The sequence below is a fragment of the Bufo gargarizans genome, chromosome 4, assembly GCF_014858855.1.
Source record: "Bufo gargarizans isolate SCDJY-AF-19 chromosome 4, ASM1485885v1, whole genome shotgun sequence".
Taxonomy (NCBI): Eukaryota; Metazoa; Chordata; class Amphibia; order Anura; family Bufonidae; genus Bufo; species Bufo gargarizans.
In genome coordinates, this window is record NC_058083.1 from 381,104,242 (window position 1) to 381,123,538 (window position 19,297).

Genomic DNA, 19,297 nt, shown 5'->3' on the forward strand with positions numbered 1-19,297 from the left:
TAGTCATATATTAAAACGGCTGTTATGGAAAATAAACATAATTCAAAAAATTATTTTAGTTGTGCAAACAAAAGAGAATATAAAAATCTTAAACACAGACTAATTTTTCACATTTTTTTTTTACATTTTCCTGGATATATATATATATATATATATATATATATATATATTAAAAAAAAAATGCTAAAATAAAAATTACATAAAAATAAAGCAATGTATTGCTGAAAAAAGTTATTTACATAACTGAATGGAAAAAAAAGGCATGATGATGTCTCATTCAAATAAAATATGGAAAATGCGCTTGGTCAGGAATGCGCCTGATCACCCCTTAAATGGCCCGGTTTTAAACTGGTAATTCTGAAACTCCGCCTACAGTATTGCGACCCAGCAATGTTGTGTTTCTGGTACTGTAATGGTTTTATGCCATGGGAAAACTATGGAAAGTGACATTGAGATGCAGGTGCAGTATGAGAACTTTACCCTCTACACATGGCGTCATTGCAGGCGCCAGAAGTATTCATGTCTGACACAGATAACCAAATTTTTCCAATTATATCTGTAATTTGAAGTTATTAACATGGGCATTTATGAATGAAATCTTTGAAATCCTTGTCACAGAGATGCATTAATTATCTGTGATTAATTGCTAGACTCCTTCCATTCTGCAGCGTTCTCCTGCACACTATATATCAGACCACTAGAGGTCAGTATTATCTTGAGAAAACACTCACATTGCTCCAGTTGCTGTGAATTAATAAAGTTGCACATACTACCATCATTGAATGGAGTTTACATATAAGGCTATGCTCACATCATGTTTTTCACTACATACACTCCTCAACATTAAAATTGCAACACCAAGAAGGAAAAGTCATGCAATGGTGGAAATCACAGTATCGATAGACATTAACCTCTTCAGGCCCTTGTGATTTTTAGTTTTTGCATTTTTCCTGGAGCCATAACTTTTTTTTTTACTTCTCCATTCACATAGCCAAATGAGGGATTGTTGTACTTTCTAATAGTACAATTTCATTGGTCAGTACTATTACAAGAATACCACATTCAAGCCTCATTCACACGTTCCACGGATGTGTGCTGTACGTGTTTTCCACGGACAGCACACGTCCCTATTCATTTTAGGCCTCATGCACACGACCGTTGTTTTATTCCGTGTCCGTTGTGCCGTATTTCGTGATTTACTGCGAACCCATTGACTTTCAATGGGTCCGTTGAAAACTCGGCTAATGCACCGTTTGTCATCCGCATCCGTGATCCGTGGTTCCAGTCCGTCCAAAAAATATAACCTGTCCTATTATTTTCGCGGAAAATGGTTTGCGGACCCATTCAAGTCAATGGGACCGCTAAAAAACACGGAGGCACACAAGATTGTCTTCCGCGTCCGTTTTTTCCTATCATTTGCATGGCAACCCTGTGTTAGATTTGTTTTTTTACTTTCCTTCATGTCTGGTGATCCTCCAGCAGGCTGTTTTCCCCTGTAATTGAGGCTCCTTTGGATGCTCCGTTACAGTGGAAAAAGTCTGTGTCCCCAAAGGTCTTTTATGGACCTTTTGGGGACAAATTAAGTGGCAAATATATAGATAATCACTTCACTGAATGAGTACAAAACGTCCCATAAATTTTAAAATTATATAATCTTTATTAAACAATCACAATGTAAACATGATTCCACCTGTATAACATTTAATAATACTAATGATAATAATTAAGCAATTATAGTGGATGTATCTAATAACTACTAAAAATGATGACGAGCAAAGTGGACGCATGACTCATCAGAACCGGCCACATAGTGTTCACTTCCGCCCATCTCCCGAGTCAGACGCTGGCAAGGGCAGTAACGTGTCGCGCACGGCACTGACTGACGTCACCGACGCCGGATCTCCTTGGCGACAGAGGGAAGCCTGCTGACTGGCGGATCGTCATGCGCACCGTGCCGATCTTATCAACTGCAATGCGGACCTTCATTTGTGACTCCAGGGGCAAATGGAGAGTACAGAAAAAACAAGCCAAATTTTAGCTATGAGGTATGGGAATTGTTATTTAACGTGATTAAAATATGTCTAACCTTTATAGACTAGGGGACAGGCTGGACTTGGCTAGATATAAAAATCATATTAAATAATGATCATTATAAAATATAGAATAATCATTCTTGAATGTTGGGGCATATTTAGATGAAATTGATGGATGCCTACCTCACAAAATATACATCTATATTAAAAATTAATTAATATTATATCACAACATATACCTGAATTCAAAAAAGTGATTAATAACAGTGCAGAACAATGAGAATAAATAACTTTACAGTGAGTAATGACATTACTGACATACTACATCACATTATTGAAGTGCAAAATATGTACAAAATGAAGCATAAATTACTATAAAAACATACTAGATGCCTATTTCATGTGTAAACATAAAACAGAGTGAATGACAATAGTCAATTAATACCACAGAATATTCTTTCCCAATTAGTCCATTCACAATCCCAATGATTTTCTAATAAGACGTGAAAGTTCAAATATTGGAGGCCTCCCCTAGAAGCAGTCATTCCTAAAGGTGACAAATATTTCTCCACCATCGACTCCTGGATGAAGGAAAGACCTATAATTATCATATATGAACAGAAAATAAGTCAACAACCGATCCCAACAATATAAGACTATTTATTTAAATTACTGATAAATATATATATATTTTCTTTTCCTATATTTCCTGAACTAATTTATAGACATTAAAATTACGTTTATTATCCCCATAAAATTGATGCAAAGACACAGCATTTTACAGGAAAGAGCTAAACCCTATATTTTAATTTAACCCTACAGGTGTCAAGGTATTTAGTCTGAAAATCCATTTACTTTCAAGTTGGGCTAATTTTTTGCCCTTATTTCCTCCTCTTGTCCCTAGGTGGATCAAGTCGATGCCTCTGAATTTGAATCCACTTGGATTTCCACTGTGGAAGATCTTGAAATGTTTGGGTATGGTTTTTAAATTGGCTAGATCTTCTTCGTCATTGGCTTTTTCAATATCCCTCACGTGTAACAAATAAAAGTAAAAATTTTAGCAAAAAGATGCAAAATAAATAAATAAATAAAATACAAGTAAAAGAAAACTATAAAAAGGAAAAAGTGCAGAATAATATTGTTTATTGTCATATTATGTCTCAAACATATATTTCAAAAATAAATAATAAATTGATGATAAAATAAAAAAATACTAAATAAATAAAATGAAAAAAAAAAAGGAAAATGTGCAAAATAAAAAAGTCAGTGTCCCCCAAAGGTCTTTTTGTAGCGGAAATATATATAAATATAAAATAAATATATAACAAAAAAAAAAAAAAAGGAAAAAATAGTAAAATACATACCCACACCAACCAAAACCATTACAATTATCACCCTATTCATGTGACACTATACATATTGTATGATAAAACGATCCAACACATATAGGGAACTAATTATAATAATTTGCATATTTAAGTAATGAGTAGTGTTGAGCGAACTTGTGTTTTAAGTTCAGCGTCTAAAGTTCGGGTTATCTAAGTATCCCGTTATGGATTCCGCTACCATGGACCATAACGGAATTTAGAATCCATAACGGGATACTTCGATAACCTGAACTCGAACTTTAGACGCCGAACTTAAAACACAAGTTCGCTCAACACTAGTAATGAGCTATAGCTTGTACAAATTTGTAGTCATTTTTATTCAGTTTCCTACTAATTAAACAAAAAAAAAAAAAAAAAAATATATATATATATATATATATATAAAAAGCCATGTGTTATGTAATAAAAAGCTGCAAAAGTTATTTTGGTCGTCCAAAAAATAAAAAAGTGTTTCAAGTGTTTGAACCATGTGTGCTAAATCACAAAAAAAAGTGACTGGTCAATAAGGCCTGGTCATTAAAGGGTTAATCAATAAGCCAAATCAGAAGCCATTAGGCTCCAGGAGAAGTATATAGTGGGCTCAGCATGCATGTTGGTACTTGCATCCCTGGATCCGATGAAAGCTGTAATGGCACCGGACGGGGTTAAAAGTAGATTGTGCTTGGCGTGCATGCTGTGCCTGCGCTCCCTGGACTTTATGTGGCTGTCATGGCCCATAACAGGTAGGAACTAGTGTTAGGGACCATTCATTGAGGCGACCTTGACGTGGTGAGTGGCTTATTACGCTTTGGCCAAAATGTACACCAATGCCTTATTCAACATCCAGCATAGAGGCAGGGCAGAGTGCTAGTTGCAGTGTGCGATTGCATTTTGTGTTTTTGCGTTTGTATCTGTATTTCGCCATAGCAATCTGCACCTGCTAGGGGTTGTGCAGGCTGAATCTCCCATAGTTAATCAATAAGTGATTTTTAACAAGTTCCTGCAGCATGGTCCTTGAAACAGAAGATTCCTACTTTCCTGCTCCGTGCTGCTCTCACTGTCTCCATCTTCCAGTCCCGGAGCACCTCTCCAGCAAATGACTGGCTTCAGCAGTAACACTCTGCTTGTGGCCACATCACCACTGAAGCCAGTCATTGGCTGGAGAGGTACAAGTGACTATGCTCATATCCAACCGGATGTAAACAGTGCCAGAAACAGAATATGGAGACAGCGGGAGCGGCAGGGAGCATGAAAGTAGGAATCTTCTATTTCAGGCCCATGCTGCAGGAAATTTCTAAGCCCCTTTTAGGCTACTTTCACACTTGCGTTTAGGTGCGGTTCCGTCTGGTATCTGTTTTTTTTTTTTTTCATGGTAATGCAAACGGATCCGTTTTGACTTTACATTGAAAGTCAATGGGGGACGGATCAGTTTGAAAATTGAGCCATATAGTGTCAAATTCAAACGGATCCGTCCCCATTGACTTCCATTGTAAGTCTGGACGGATCCATTTGCCTCCGCACGGCCAGGCGGACACCCGAACGCTGTCCGCCTGCTGAGCGGAGCGGAGCCCAAACGGTGCCAGACTGATGCATTCTGAGCGGATCCGCATCCACTCAGAATGCATTAGGGCTGGACGGATCCGTTCGGGGCCGCTTGTGAGAGCCTTTAAACGGAACTCACAAGCGGAGCCCCGAACGCAAATGTGAAAGTAGCCTTACACGGCACAATATTAAGGACAATTACTGGGAACAAGTGTTCATAGGAGCGATCATTCCTGATATCTGCCCGGTAAAATTGTGCTGCTGATCAGCCGATAAACAAGGAATCACTCGTTTGTCGGCTGATTTGCACATTTTATCAGGATGAAAGATGTACAATTATTGTCAGCACATTCACCGTGTAATCAGGAATGTGCTACCGATAATCGATAGAAGTGAATGAGAGAGGAATGACTGTGGTAGTGATCATTCCTCCCCAGTAACTTTGCTTTAGCCTGTGTAATAGGCTGATGCAAACAAGCCCTTTTTTTTTTTTTTTTTTTTGCGGCCACTTGAAATAGTGTGATGTGACAATGCGGCCCCCAGATCAAAAAAGGTTGTACACCCCTGCTTTATATAGTGCAGAGGCAATGGCAGATCTAGAGTCTGGTCTCGGGCGGGGCACTTTCAGATTATTTTCTGTCCGCCGCCACAAAACAATGGTGCTTATAGAACAGACTACACAGTGTAGGCTATATGTGTATAACAAACATATTTCACATGAAAACTTACAATTACTTGACTTGGCCCTTGGGGATCTCGGACACCACTTTAACACTTTGGCCGGGGCTCGGCGGAGCTGATGTGTTTTATCCTAATGAGAAAGATTTCATAATAAAGATTTGGAGAAGGGGCAGAGGAATAGCAGAGCAGGGAGAGGCTGGTGCTGCTACTAGGGAGCTCATACCATGGGGGAGTATTAAAGCCCACCATAATGCCCCCCCCCCAGTAGAAATAATTCTCCTTATAATGTGACAGTGCAAAAATTACCCCCTTGTAATGCTCCCAGTTGAGCTAATGTCCCCATAGTGCCCCCATAATGTGCCAGTATAAAATACCCCTATATAGTGCCCCTAGTAAATGCCCCCATAGTGCTCCACACCTTCCTTACTCCTAGTGCCCCCCATAATGTACCAGTATAAAATGCTCCAGTAGATGCCCTCAGGGTCCCCCATAATTTGCAAGTATAAAATACCCATTCTTAGTGCCCCCCGTAGATGACCCCATAGTACTCCTCTCCCCCTTCCCCATAGTACCCACCATAATGTGTCCCAGTATAAAATTGTACTGTACAGAGCCCCCCATATAAAACACCCCTTCTTTGTGGCCTCAGTAGATGCCCCTATAGTGCCCCCAATCATGTGCCAGTATTAACAGCCCCCCATGTGCCAGTATTAATAACAGCACCCCCATGTGCCAGTATTAATAAAAGCCCCCCCATGTCCCAGTATTAATAACAGCCACCCCATGTGCTAGTATTAATAACAGCCCCCCATGTGCCAGTATTAATAACAATCCCCCCTTGTGCCAGTATTAATAACAGCCCCCATGTGCCAGTATTAACCACCTCAGTTCCCCTAGCTTAAACACCCTTAATGACCAGACCACTTTTTACAATTCTGCACTACACTACTTTCACCGTTTATTGCTTGGTCATACAACTTACCACCCAAATTAATGTTACCTCCTTTTCTTCTCACTAATAGAACTTTCATTTGGAGGTATTTCATTGCTGCTGACATTTTTCCTTTTTTTGTTATTAATCGAAATGTAACGAATTTTCACTTTCAGTTGTAATTTTTTAAAAAAAAAACTAAATTTCTATATAAATTTTTCTCAAAATTTATTGTTCTACATGTCTTTGATAAAAAAAAAATGTTTGGGTAAAAGTTATAGCGTTTACAAACTATGGTACAAAAATGTGAATTTCCGCATTTTGAAGCAGCTCTGACTTTCTGAGCACCTGTCATGTTTCCTGAGGTTCTACAATGCCCATATGATTTTTATTTTATTTTTTTCTTACAATGTCTCATATTCCACTAACCTGTGACAAAATATGAAAACTTCCATGAACTCACTATGCCCATCATGAAATACCTTGGGTGTCTTCTTTCCAAAATGGGGTCACTTGTGGGGTATTTATACTGCCTTGGCATTTTAGGGGCCCTAATGCATGAGAAGTAGTTTGAAATCCAAATGTGTAAAAAAATGCCCTGTGAAATCCTAAAGGTGCTCTTTAGAATTTGTGCCTCTTTGCCCACCTAGGCTGCAAAAAAGTGTCACACATGTGGTATGTGGTATCACCGATTTTTTTATTTGGGGGTACCCTGAGCACCGCTGATTTATTTATTTGGGGGAGACCTGAAGCCCCGCTGATTTATTTATTTGGGGGACCCTAAGCACTTCTGATTTATTTATTTTGGGGGTACTGTGAGCACCACTGAGTTATTTATTTGAGGGGTACTGTGCGCACCACAGGGGTATTTTTGGGGGTATTTGTTGTTTATTATTTATTTTAAAGTTATTTATTTGGTTTACAAATATTTGGTATTTATGCTAAAGTTCTGTGGTTATGAATGAATACTTGTGTATTTGAATTAACATTTGGTGTATTGGTGTCTGTGCGTGTTTTTGGTGGGTCATCAGACCCAATTCTCCAGGTGGGCCACGGAGTTCCAGTCTGACACTGGAGTTGGCGCCATTGTATTTATGCAGACTGGTCACACATCTGCAGAGAGCAGGTATTGTAGAAAGCAGCTGCTGTGTTAAAGGCATTGGATGTAAGACAGGGCAACACTTGAATTATTGTTCATCAGCTATTGTCATAAATTATTTTCATTTAGATAACAAACCATCCCATGACAATGGATCGTGTAGCAAAATTAGTTATGACGTAGCAAGGAAAAAAAATGTAATGGTTGGGGGTCACCACAACATGAGGAACTGTATTAAGGGGTCACGGCTTTAGAAAGGTTGAGAACCACTGACCTAGAAGGTAAAAAAAACAAAAAACAGGCCGCAATGCAATACATTTATTAACATGAACTTTATAATAACATTTGAACAGAACATTAACTTTTATGAACTTTGGAAACAGAACATTAACTTTTTTGCTTACCGGTGATTTTTTTTTTTGTTTTGCTTTTTTTTACCTTTTATAGGACAAACCTCTCCTTCCCCATGGGACAATGTGCAAAGCACAAATCGCCCAGAGATGTGGTGAAGTACATTATGCACTTTGTCCCAGGTGAAAGGAGGGGTTTGCAGCAGCTCTGTGTGAATGGGCCCTAATAGCCCTGTGTGTCTGTCCTGTGAGATGCAATCCCTATGCTAAGTGTACCTGTGTGTGGTACTTCCGGAAACACTCCCCTAAGCATAGGGCAGGGTGGTCAGGGCAGTCAGGACAGAAATAGCGGGTGTCACGCCTTATTCCACTCCTGCTACAGACATGACTTTTTTTCGGGGTGGCGGTCGGTTTGAGGTACCGGCAACGACACTGGGGAAATGTCGCTCATGTAGACGGCTCACTGCACTGGTGGTTGGGGCCACGGAACCTCCTGGATACAGGAGGTTCTCGATGATCTCTTCCTGAAATTGAGGAAGGATCTTGTTCTCCCAGCCTTACTGTAGAGAACAAAACTATTATATACAGCCAATTGAATCAAATATACAGACACCTTCTTATACCAGCGTCTGGTTCTGCGGGAAAGTAAATAGGGAGCCAACATCTGGTCATTGAAGTCCACCCCTCCCATGAGCGAATTATAGTCGTGGACACAGAGGGGCTTTTCAATGACACTAGTTGCTCATTCAATTTGGATTGTCGTGTCTGCGTGAATGGACGAGAGCATGTAAACGTCACGCTTGTCTCTCCATTTCACCGCGAGCAGTTCTTGGTTACACAAGGCAGCCCTCTCCCCCCCTTGCAAGACAGTTGGTAACAAGCCATTGGGGGAAGCCCCAGCGACTAGGTCGCGCGGTGCCACAGCAGCCAATCTGTTCTAGGAACAAATGCCTGAAGAGGGGCACACTTGTGTAAAAATTGTCCACATAAAGATGGTACCCCTTGCCAAATAAGGGTGACACCAAGTCCCAGACTGTCTTCCCACTGCTCCCCAGGTAGTCAGGGCAACCGACTGTCTCCAGAGTCTGATCTTTACCCTCATAGATCCTAAATTTGTGGGTATAGCCTGTGGCCCTTTCACAGAGCTTATACAATTTGACCCCATACCGGGCGCGTTTGCTTGGGATGTATTGTTTGAAGCCAAGGCGCCCGGTAAAATGTATAAAGGAACTCGTCTACGCAGATGTTTTGCTCAGGGGTATACAAATCAGCAAATTTGGTGTTAAAGTGGTCTATGAGGGGCCGAATTTTGTGGAGCCGGTCAAAAGCTGGGTGGCCTCTGGGATGAGAGGTGCTGTTGTCACTAAAGTGCAGGAAACGCAGGATGGTCTTAAATCGGGTCCTTTTTTGTTAGGCCCATTTTGAGGAAAAGGCCCAGAAAAGTTTTCATTTCGGAAACTTGGATGGCTTTCTACCGGAAAGACTGGGCTTAAAAGCTTCCCGGGTTGGCGGCTATAAATTGAGTGGCATATCGATTTGTTTCTGCCACAACTAAGTCCAACAGCTCCGCAATCAAGAACAGCTAAAAAAAAAACAGTGCCGAACCGATCTGAGCTGTCTCAACCCGAACTCCAGACTGGGCGGTGAAAGGGGGAACTACTGGTGGGGCTGAAGTTGGGGGCTGCCAATCAGGGTTTGCCAGCACCTCAGGCACTCTAGGGGGTCTACGGGCCTGTCTGTGCGGTGGCTGCGACGGGGGAACTAATGCACGTGCTGGTGCTCGCCACTTCACCGTGTTGTACGGCAGTGCTGGTACTAGGTCCAGGATGGGCTGCGCTGCTGGTGTATGCCTCACCACGTAATCCGACAGGGCCAGCCCCACTCTGCTGCCCTTGAAGCGGATCCTGTGCAACCTGTGGTGTAGCAACACGGGGCCGGGTACTCCTGGTGGTATCAGGGACCTCAACCTCCTCGTCCGAACTTTGGGTCAGACTGCCACTGCTTTCTACAGGTTCGTATTCTGACCCGCTGAATTCGTCAAATGAGGGTTCCTCTTCAGAAGAATACCCCTTATTTGCCATTTGAACTACTAAATTTAGGGGGAATTCTCTGAGACTACCCAAGAAAAAAAGCAAGCCTGTCTTACAAATGGGAGGCTAGCAAAGTCCCGGAGGCCGCTGTGATTGATAAAAAAATATCAAAACTGATTTTTTTTTCTCGCTGCAACGCTTGTAAAGTGATTGTGCAGTGATCCAAAAAAAATTATTTTTTTTGTCACTGCGGCGGGGCGGGCGGGCGTGGGTGAACGCACGTTTGGGCGACCGATCAGGCCTGAACGGGCAAACACTGCGTTTTGGGTGGAGGGCGAGCTAAGGTGACACTAATACTATTATAGATCTGACTGTGATCAGTTCTGATCATTTACAGATACTATAAAAGTACAAATGCTGATTAGTGATACGCTAATCAGCGAATCAGTGACTGCGGTGCTGTGGGCTGGGCGCTAACCGACGCTAACTGCCTAACAAAGGAGCCTAAACTATCCTAAACCTAACCGTCAATACTAGTGGAAAAAAAAAGTGACAGTTTACACTTTTTTCCCTTTCACTAGGTGATTGACAGGGGCGCTCAAGGGGTTAATTGGGGTGATGGGGGGTGATGGGATCTGGGGGCTAAGTGTGCTATTTGGTGTACTCACTGTGAACTATGCTCCTCTGCTGGAACCATCCGACGAAAAGAACCAGCAGAGGAGCACATCAGCCATTTAACACCTTATATTTATAAATATAAGGTGTTATATGGCTTGTGATTCGTTTTTGGCTTGTGATCGACGATCATTGGCTGGCAGGCCGGTGACGAAATACTTCTTTAACTGTTGCCGGCCCTCAATGCGCATGCGCGGGCCGGCTCTGACCGAAATCTCGCGTCTCACAAGATGACGCGCCGGCGCGTCCAGGTGGAATTACAGGGCCGCAGCAAAGATGCATCCCTGCGTGCGGCGGTCCTGTAGAGGTTAATAACAGCCCCCATGTGCCAGTATTAATAACAGCCCCCCCATGTGCCAGTATTAATAACAGCCCCCCAATGTGCCAGTATTAATAACAGCCCCCAATGTGCCAGTATTAATAACAGCCCCCCGTGCCAGTAATAACAGCCCCCCCTGTGCCAATAATAACAGCCCCCCCGTGCCAGTAATAACAGCCCCCCTGTGCCAGTAATAACAGCCCCCCCCGCCAGTAAAGGATTGTATATATTTTGTTTTTAAACAAAAAAAAAACACATACTTACCTCCATGTCAGCGATGCGATGCAGGCCTCTTCCGGCCTGTGTCCCGCTCTGTATGGCTCAGGCGGCGCAATGACATCATCGCGCCGCCTGCATCGGCCTCTGATAGGCTGTAGGCACTAGGCCGGCAGCCCATCAGAGGAAGGGACACGCCTCTCCCTCCTCTGCCGCAGCATAGACATCTGTATCGCTGTCCTGAGGACGGCGATACAGATGACTGGAAATGAGCGCTTCCACAATGGAAGCGCTCATCTCCCTGTGCCCAGCCGCCACCATGCTCGGGAAGGGGGGGGGGCAATTGCCCCCCCCCCCCGGATCCGCCACTGGCCAGAGGTGGCACTCAGAGCTTTCTCTGTGGGCACCCGCTGTCACGACCCTTGGTCATGGTCGTGACTCCTTGGGAGCCGCATGCGGTTGCCCGCGGCTTGGTGTTGTCAACCGCAGCTGGGGGCACTTAGTTGTTTGCCTCAGGTGCGGTTGCCGCGGACAATAGGCATGTGTGCGGTTGCCCTTGGCAACGTGTGATATTGTGCACTTCCTTGTTTGTTTGTTGTGCACGAGGTGATGTTTAGTATGCACCTGGACTCCTCCCTTCACCTGCGGTTGTCCGCGGCAACGTCTGGTGATGGTTGCATGCTGTGGAAGTGTCTCGGCCTGTTGGCTGTTCTGGAGGACACGGTTGCCACGCATGCCGTTGCCGTCGGAGACAGGTGAGTGAGGTTGTGTGCTTTCCCCTTTATGTGAGTTTCCCTTCTGTGGTGCTGGAAGGGTTAATTTCCTTCCCAGTGTGTGTGTGATGTCACTGGGTGTGTTCTGACCATTGGGTGTGGCCTCTTGGCCTATAAAGCCTCAGTCCCTGGCTGGGTTCAGTAGGTTGCTCTCAGCCATGCTGGCTGGAGCAGCCTCCTGTCTCCGCCATCTGCCTGGTGGGGACCATCCTTCTGGTCAAAAACCTTTGTCAGTATATTCTATGTTTCACGGTGTTATTTAGGTGTGTATGGGGTTTTATGTTAGTGCAGCTTGTGGTCCTGGGTTCCTGTGGGATGTCTGGTGTGTGCTGTGTTCGTTGGTGTCTGAACTGCAGCACCTGCACATGGGATCCAGGGTTTGTTGTCTGTGGCAGGTGAGTGATGTGTTGGTCCCATTTGCCTGTCACTGCCATAAGTCTGTTATTGTATTCCCCTGTGTTGCTTGGCCGTTGAGACTCCTGCTCCCCCGTGCCTAGGAGGAGCAGGTCGTCTCACTCTGTCCCCTAGTACAGGGCCGACTTGAGGGCTCGTAGGGACTTTAAGGTTCCGGCGTATGAGTCCTCCTACCACCAAGGTCGGCTCATACAGATAGGAGACAGGGTCAGCGTTAGGGACGCAATAGGAGGTGACCTGCTCCCTAACTCTGTGGTCCCGGCCAAGGGGTAACCCTACCATCTCCTGGCACCGCACGGCTGGGGGTTTCCCCCACCGCCAGCCGTGACACCCGCTCCCTGGAAAAAGTCTATGATGTACCAATATGCCTTAGACTTTCTCTGCCATTCATCAGCGCAGGGCGCACTATGAACAGCACAGGCAGTGCACTGAATTTAGGTAGGCTATTATAGCTACATGGTAAAGTACATGGAGGGTATACTATATTGATATTCATATTAAATTGCTGTGTTTGCGATAAATACGTGGATTTTGGGTTGTGGTTTGGGCACTTGGTCTCTAAAACGTTCACCATCACTGATATAGTGTTTCAATACTGAAAAAAAAAAAAAAAATGGAAAAAAAAGATTTTTTTTTCTATTCATCGCCATATTCTGAACTTACATAACTTTTTTTTTTTTTTTATTATGTCTATAGAGCTGTTTGGGAGCTCATTTTGTGCAGGAGAATCTGTAGTTATTGATACCACTTTGGAGATTGTATGACATTTTGATCACTTTTTATAAAAAAAAAATTGGGGCAGTGAAGCGACGATTTGGGGAATTGAAGTGTCCATTTTGACATTTTCTTTCATTATGCTGATGAAAAAGAAAAATGTTATCTTTTTTGGGGACCCCCTAGACCAGGCATCCTCAAACTGCGGCCCTCCAGCTGTTGTAAAACTACAACTCCCACAATGCCCTGCTGTAGGCTGTTCGGGCATGCTGGGAGTTGTAGTTTTGCAACAGCTGGAGGGCCGCAGTTTGAGAATGCCTGCCCTGGACAGTGGCATAACGATCGCGGTTGCAGAGGTTGCGACCATGACTGTGCCGCAAGTCTGCTTTTAATGGCCAGTTGGGGCCTCTGTGCCTGCCCGACGGCGCAGCACTGCGTAGTGTTACCTAACCTTTACCACCCCCTCCAGCACTGCGCCGCACCAGACACTTTCTTGCTATAATGATCCTGCGAGACCCGTGACCTCAGCGCTGGGTTTTGCGGGATAACGTGGGTTGACGGGATGATGTGGCGCACGCCGGATGTGAAAGGGATTGCGTGAGTGTCAACTGAAGTCCGGGGTAGAGCAGAGTAAGGTAAGTTTTTTTGGGTATGTGTAATATGCACACGGTCACCGCCGGCTTCATACTCACAGGGGGGCACCTGGCAGTGCGGCACAGTGGCACGCCCCCTGCACTTGATAAACTTAATGGTCAACAGCTCACTGTCGTGTCCTGTTGGCCATATGAGGGTGGGGCACAGCAAATCCTTCATACTGAGGGGCCCGGCCCCGGGGGCAAAATCATTAAATATATGGGGGCAATACATGAAATATATACAGAGGGGGCAATACATGAAATATATACAGAGGGGGCAATACATGAAATATATACAGAGGGGGCAATACATGAAATATATACAGAGGGGGCAATACATGAAATATATACAGAGGGGGCAATACATGAAATATATACAGAGGGGGCAATACATGAAATATATACAGAGGGGGCAATACATGAAATATATACAGGGGGAATGAAATATATACAGAGGGGGCAAAGAATGAAATATTTACACAGGGGGCAAAAAATTAAATATATACAGAGGGAGCAAAAAATGAAATATATACAGAGGGAGTAATAAATGAAATATATACAATGGGCAAAAAAATTGAATGTATACACAGAGAACTAAATAGATATACACTCTCCTAAAGAATTATTAGGAACACCATACTAATACGGTGTTGGACCCCCTTTTGCCTTCAGAACTGCTCAGGTAGCCCGTGGCATTTAAATGATGGCCAATTAGCACTAAGGGGCCTAAAGTGTGCCCAGAAAACATTCCCCACACCATTACACCACCATCACCAGTCTGCACAGTGGTAACAAGGCATGATTGATACATGTTCTCGTTCTGTTTACGCCAAATTCGGACTCTACCATTTGAATGTCTCAACAGAAATCGAGACTCATCAGACCAGGCAACATTTTTCCAGTCTTCAACAGTCCAATTTTGGTGATCTTGTGCAAATTGTAGCATCTTTTTCCTATTTGTAGTGGAGATGAGTGGTACCCGGTGGGGTCTTCTGCTGTTGTAGCCCATCCGCCTCAAGGTTGTGCGTGTTGTGGCTTCACAAATGCTTTGCTGCATAACTCGGTTGTAACGAGTGGTTATTTCAGTCAATGTTGCTCTTCTATCAGCTTGAATCAGTCAGCCCATTCTCCTCTGACCTCTAGCATCAACAAGGCATTTTCGCCCACACGACTGCCGCATACTGGATGTTTTTCCCTTTTCACACCATTCTTTGTAAACCCAAGAAATGGTTGTGCGTGAAAATCCCAGTAACTGAGCAGATTGAGAAATACTCAGACCGGCCCGTCTGGCACCAACAACCATGCCACGCTCAAGATTGCTTAAATCACCTTTCTTTCCCATTCTGACATTCACTTTGGAGTTCAGGAGATTGTCTTGACCAGGACCACAACCCTACATGCATTGAAGCAACTGCCATGTGATTGGTTGACTAGATAATTGCATTAATGAGAAATAGAACAGGTGTTACTAATAATTCTTTAGGTGAGTGTATAATATACAGAGGGGGCAAAATGGAATATATATAAAGAGCGGGCAAAATGGAATATATATAAAGAGGGGGCAAAATGGAATATACAGTACAGACCAAAAGTTTGGACACACCTTCCCATTCAAAGAGTTTTCTTTATTTTCATGACTATGAAAATTGTAGATTCATACTGAAGGCATCAAAACTATGAATTAACACATGTGGAATTATATACATAACAAAAAAATTATGAAACATGTCATATTCTAGGTTCTTCAAAGTAGCCACCTTTTGCTTTGATTACTGCTTTGCACACTATTGGCATTCTCTTGATGAGCTTCAAGAGGTAGTCACCTGAAATGGTTTTCACTTCACAGGTGTGCCCTGTCAGGTTTAAAAAGTGGGATTTCTTGCCTTATAAATGGGGTTGGGACCATCAGTTGCGTTGTGGAGAAGTCAGGTGGATACACAGCTGATAGTCCTACTGAATAGACTGTTAGAATTTGTATTATGGCAATAAAAAAGCAGCTAAGTAAAGAAAAACGAGTGGCCATCATTACTTTAAGAAATGAAGGTCAGTCAGTCCGAAAAATGGGGAAAACTTTGAAAGTGTACCCAAGTGCAGTCACAAAAACCATCAAGCGCTACAAAGAAACTGGCTCACATGCGGACCGCCCCAGGAAAGGAAGACCAAGAGTCACCTCTGCTGCGAAGGATAAGTTCATCCGAGTCACCAGCTTCAGAAATCGCAGGTTAACAGCAGCTCAGATTAGAGACCAGGTCAATGCCACACAGAGTTCTAGCAGCAGACACATCTCTAGAACAACTGTTAAGAGGAGACTGTGTGAATCAGGCCTTCATTGAAGGCATACTGAACCAGCATGGCTACCACAGCATCTTTCAGCGGCATGCTATTCCATCCGGTTTGCGTTTAGTTGGACCATCATTTATTTTTCAACTGTGTAAGGGCTATTTGACCATGAAGGAGAGTGATTGGGGTGCTGTGCCAGATGACCTGGCCTCCACAGTCACCGGACCTGAACCCAATCGAGATGGTTTGGGGTGAGCTGGACTGCAGAGTGAAGGCTAAAGGGCCAACAAGTGCTAAGCATCTCTGGGAACTCCTTCAAGACTGTTGAAAGACCATTTCAGGTGACTACCTCTTGAAGCTCATCAAGAGAATGCCAAGAGTGTGTAAAGCAGTAATCAAAGCAAAAGGTGGCTACTTTGAAGAACCTAGAATATGACATATGTTTAGTTGTTTCACACTTTTTTGTTATGTATATAATTCCACATGTGTTAATTCATAATTTTGATGCCTTCAGTGTGAATCTACAATTTTCATAGTCATGAAAATAAAAAATAACTCTTTGAATGAGAAGGTGTGTCCAAACTTTTGGTCTGTACTGTATATATATATATACTGAGGCGGCAAAATGGTATATATACAGTGGGGGTAAAATTGAATATATACAGAGGTAGCAAAATGGATACAGTTAGGTCCATATATATTTGGACAGAGACAAAATATTTCAGATTTTTGTTCTGTACATTACCACAATGGATTTTGAGCGAAACCATTCAGATGTAGTTGAAGTTCAGACTTTTAGCTTAAATTCAGTGGGTTGAACAAAAGCATTGCATAAAAATGTGAGGAACTAAAGCATTTTTAAACTCAATCCCTTTACTTCAGGGGCTCAAAAGTAATTGGACAAATTAAATAATTGTAAATAAAATGTTAATTTCTAATACTTGGTTGAAAAGCTTTTGTTAGCAATTACTGCCTGAAGTCTTGAACTCATGGACATCACCAGACGCTGTGTTTCCTCCTTTTTAATGCTCTCCCAGGCCTTTACTGCAGCGGTTTTCAGTTGCTGTTTGCATGTGGGCCTTTCTGTATGAAGTTTAGTCTTCAACAAGTCAAATGCTCTATTGGGTTCAGATCAGGTGACTGACTTGGCCATTCAAGAATATTCCACTTCTTTGCTTTAATAAACTCCTGGGTTGCTTTGGCTTTATGTTTTGGGTCATTGCCCATCTGTATTATGAAACGCCAATCAGTTTGGCTGCATTTGGCTAAACCACAGAATTCATACAGGACCCAGTGCCACTGGCAGCCATGCATGCCCAAGCCATCACACTGCCTCTGCCGTGTGTTACAGATGATGTGGTATACTTTGGATCGTGAGCTGTACCATGCCTTCACCATACTTTTTTCTTTCCATCATTCTGGTAGAGGTTGATCTTGGTTTCATCTGTCCAAAGAATGTTTTCCCAGAAGTGTGCTGGTTTTTTGAAGATGTTATTTTTTTTTAGCAAAGTCCAATCTAGCCTTCTTATTCTTGAGGCTTATTAGTGGCTTGCATCGTGCAGTGAACCCTCTGTATTTGCTTTCATGCAGTCTTCTCTTTATGGTAGATTTGGATATTGATACACGTATATGCTGGAGAGTGTCGTTCACTTGGTTGGCTGTTGCGAAGGTATTTCTCTTCACCATGGTAATTATTCTGCGATCATCCAGAAACAAGCCATCCTTCATCTGCAAAAACAGAAAAAACACATCCGAGAAATTGCTACATTATTAGGAGTGGCAAAATCTACAGTTTGGTACATCCTGAGAAAGAAAGCAATGGTGACCTTAACAATGCAAAAACACCTGGACACCCATGGAAGACAACAGTGGTAGATGATCGCAGAATAATTACCATGGTAAAGAGAAACCCCTTTGCAACAGCCAATCAAGTGAACAACACTCTCCAGGATATAGGCGTATCAGGGAGTCCCTTTGACCGCATGTTTTCTTCTCAGCAAAATGTTCAAAATGCAAGTACCATACCTCAAATCAACTCCAGGCCTTTTATGTGCTTGAGAATGAAATAATGAAGGAATTGGCAATGCCTTCCCATGAAATAGCCTTTGAGTCAATTGTCCAATTACTTTTGGTCCCCTTAAAAACATGGTGCCACATGTAAAGGAGCTGAAACTCCTTTAATGTGGATGCCTTCAAATGAAAGCTAAAAGTCTGGACTTTGTGTCCATGTCCATTTTATAACTATAACTTGAATATGTTTTAGAAAACAGGTAATAAAAACTAAATTTGTGTCAGTGTCCAAATATATATGGACCTAACTGTATATACTGAGAGGGCAAAATGGAATATATACAGAGGGGGCAAAAATTGAATATATACAGTAAGAGAGGGGGCAAAAATGGAATATATACAGTGTGCAACATGATATATATACACACAGGGGGCAAAAAATTAAATATATACAAGGGGCAAAAAATTAAATATATATAGATGGGGGAAAATAAAATATATACAGTGAGAGAGAGTTTTTCACATTTTAACTTTATATGTGGAGTACCCTCCTCTGATGCTGCCAGAATTATTTTCTTCTATTTAATATTCTACTACGACACATTCAAATCACTGCAGAAAATGCACCAAAATGATAGGCAACTGACAATACTAGCCAATTCCTCAAGCCGATGTTAAAAGCTGAGAACTTTGCCAATATCTTCCAGTCAGGAACATATCGCAGCCCCTCATGCACCAGGTCACGGTGTCTCAGCACGCATGGGGTCCTACCACTAAACCGCCTGTGGTGTGTGAACAGGGTCTGAACAATGCTAGAAATTACCTCACAGCCAGGCTCTCACATGCCTCCATAGTGATATCACCAATGCACTGTGAGGTAGAATAAAGCTGTGAGCCGCACCCAGGGCCGTCTTTAATATTGATTGGACCCTGGGCAAAAATTTACTTGGGCCCCCTGGATCCCGCCTTCCCACACCTTAGCAGGCAATCACACCCTCCACCACAACACACACACAAAAAATCCACACATCTGGTAGAGTCCAGTGAATGACTGTAAATACTTCCAGTTCTGAAGACTCCAGCGGCTCAGGATCAGTGTTCTGGGCAGCTGGGCTTCCGGCTGGAAGTGGGCACCGCTCTGCAGGAAGGAGACCAGGGCTCAGCTCACCCGAGTGTTACAGTGCACCCCAGCACCCCACAGTATGCAGTATAGCACCCTATAGTATAA

The 19,297-nt window shown here is 43.0% G+C and overlaps 1 long non-coding RNA gene across 2 annotated transcripts in view; it reads right to left on the minus strand.

Moving 5' to 3' along the window:
- Window positions 1–1,705: 1,705 nt before the first annotated feature.
- LOC122934722 overlaps window positions 1,706–19,297 on the minus strand; it is a 42,503-nt gene continuing 24,911 nt past the window's right edge. The window contains exon 4 of one of the 2 annotated variants that reach the window (XR_006388676.1): window positions 1,706–2,631. This is a non-coding gene — a long non-coding RNA (uncharacterized LOC122934722). Of the gene's footprint in view, window positions 2,632–5,712; window positions 5,754–19,297 lie in introns of those variants that run through there. The other variant, XR_006388677.1, reaches the window with a different exon arrangement.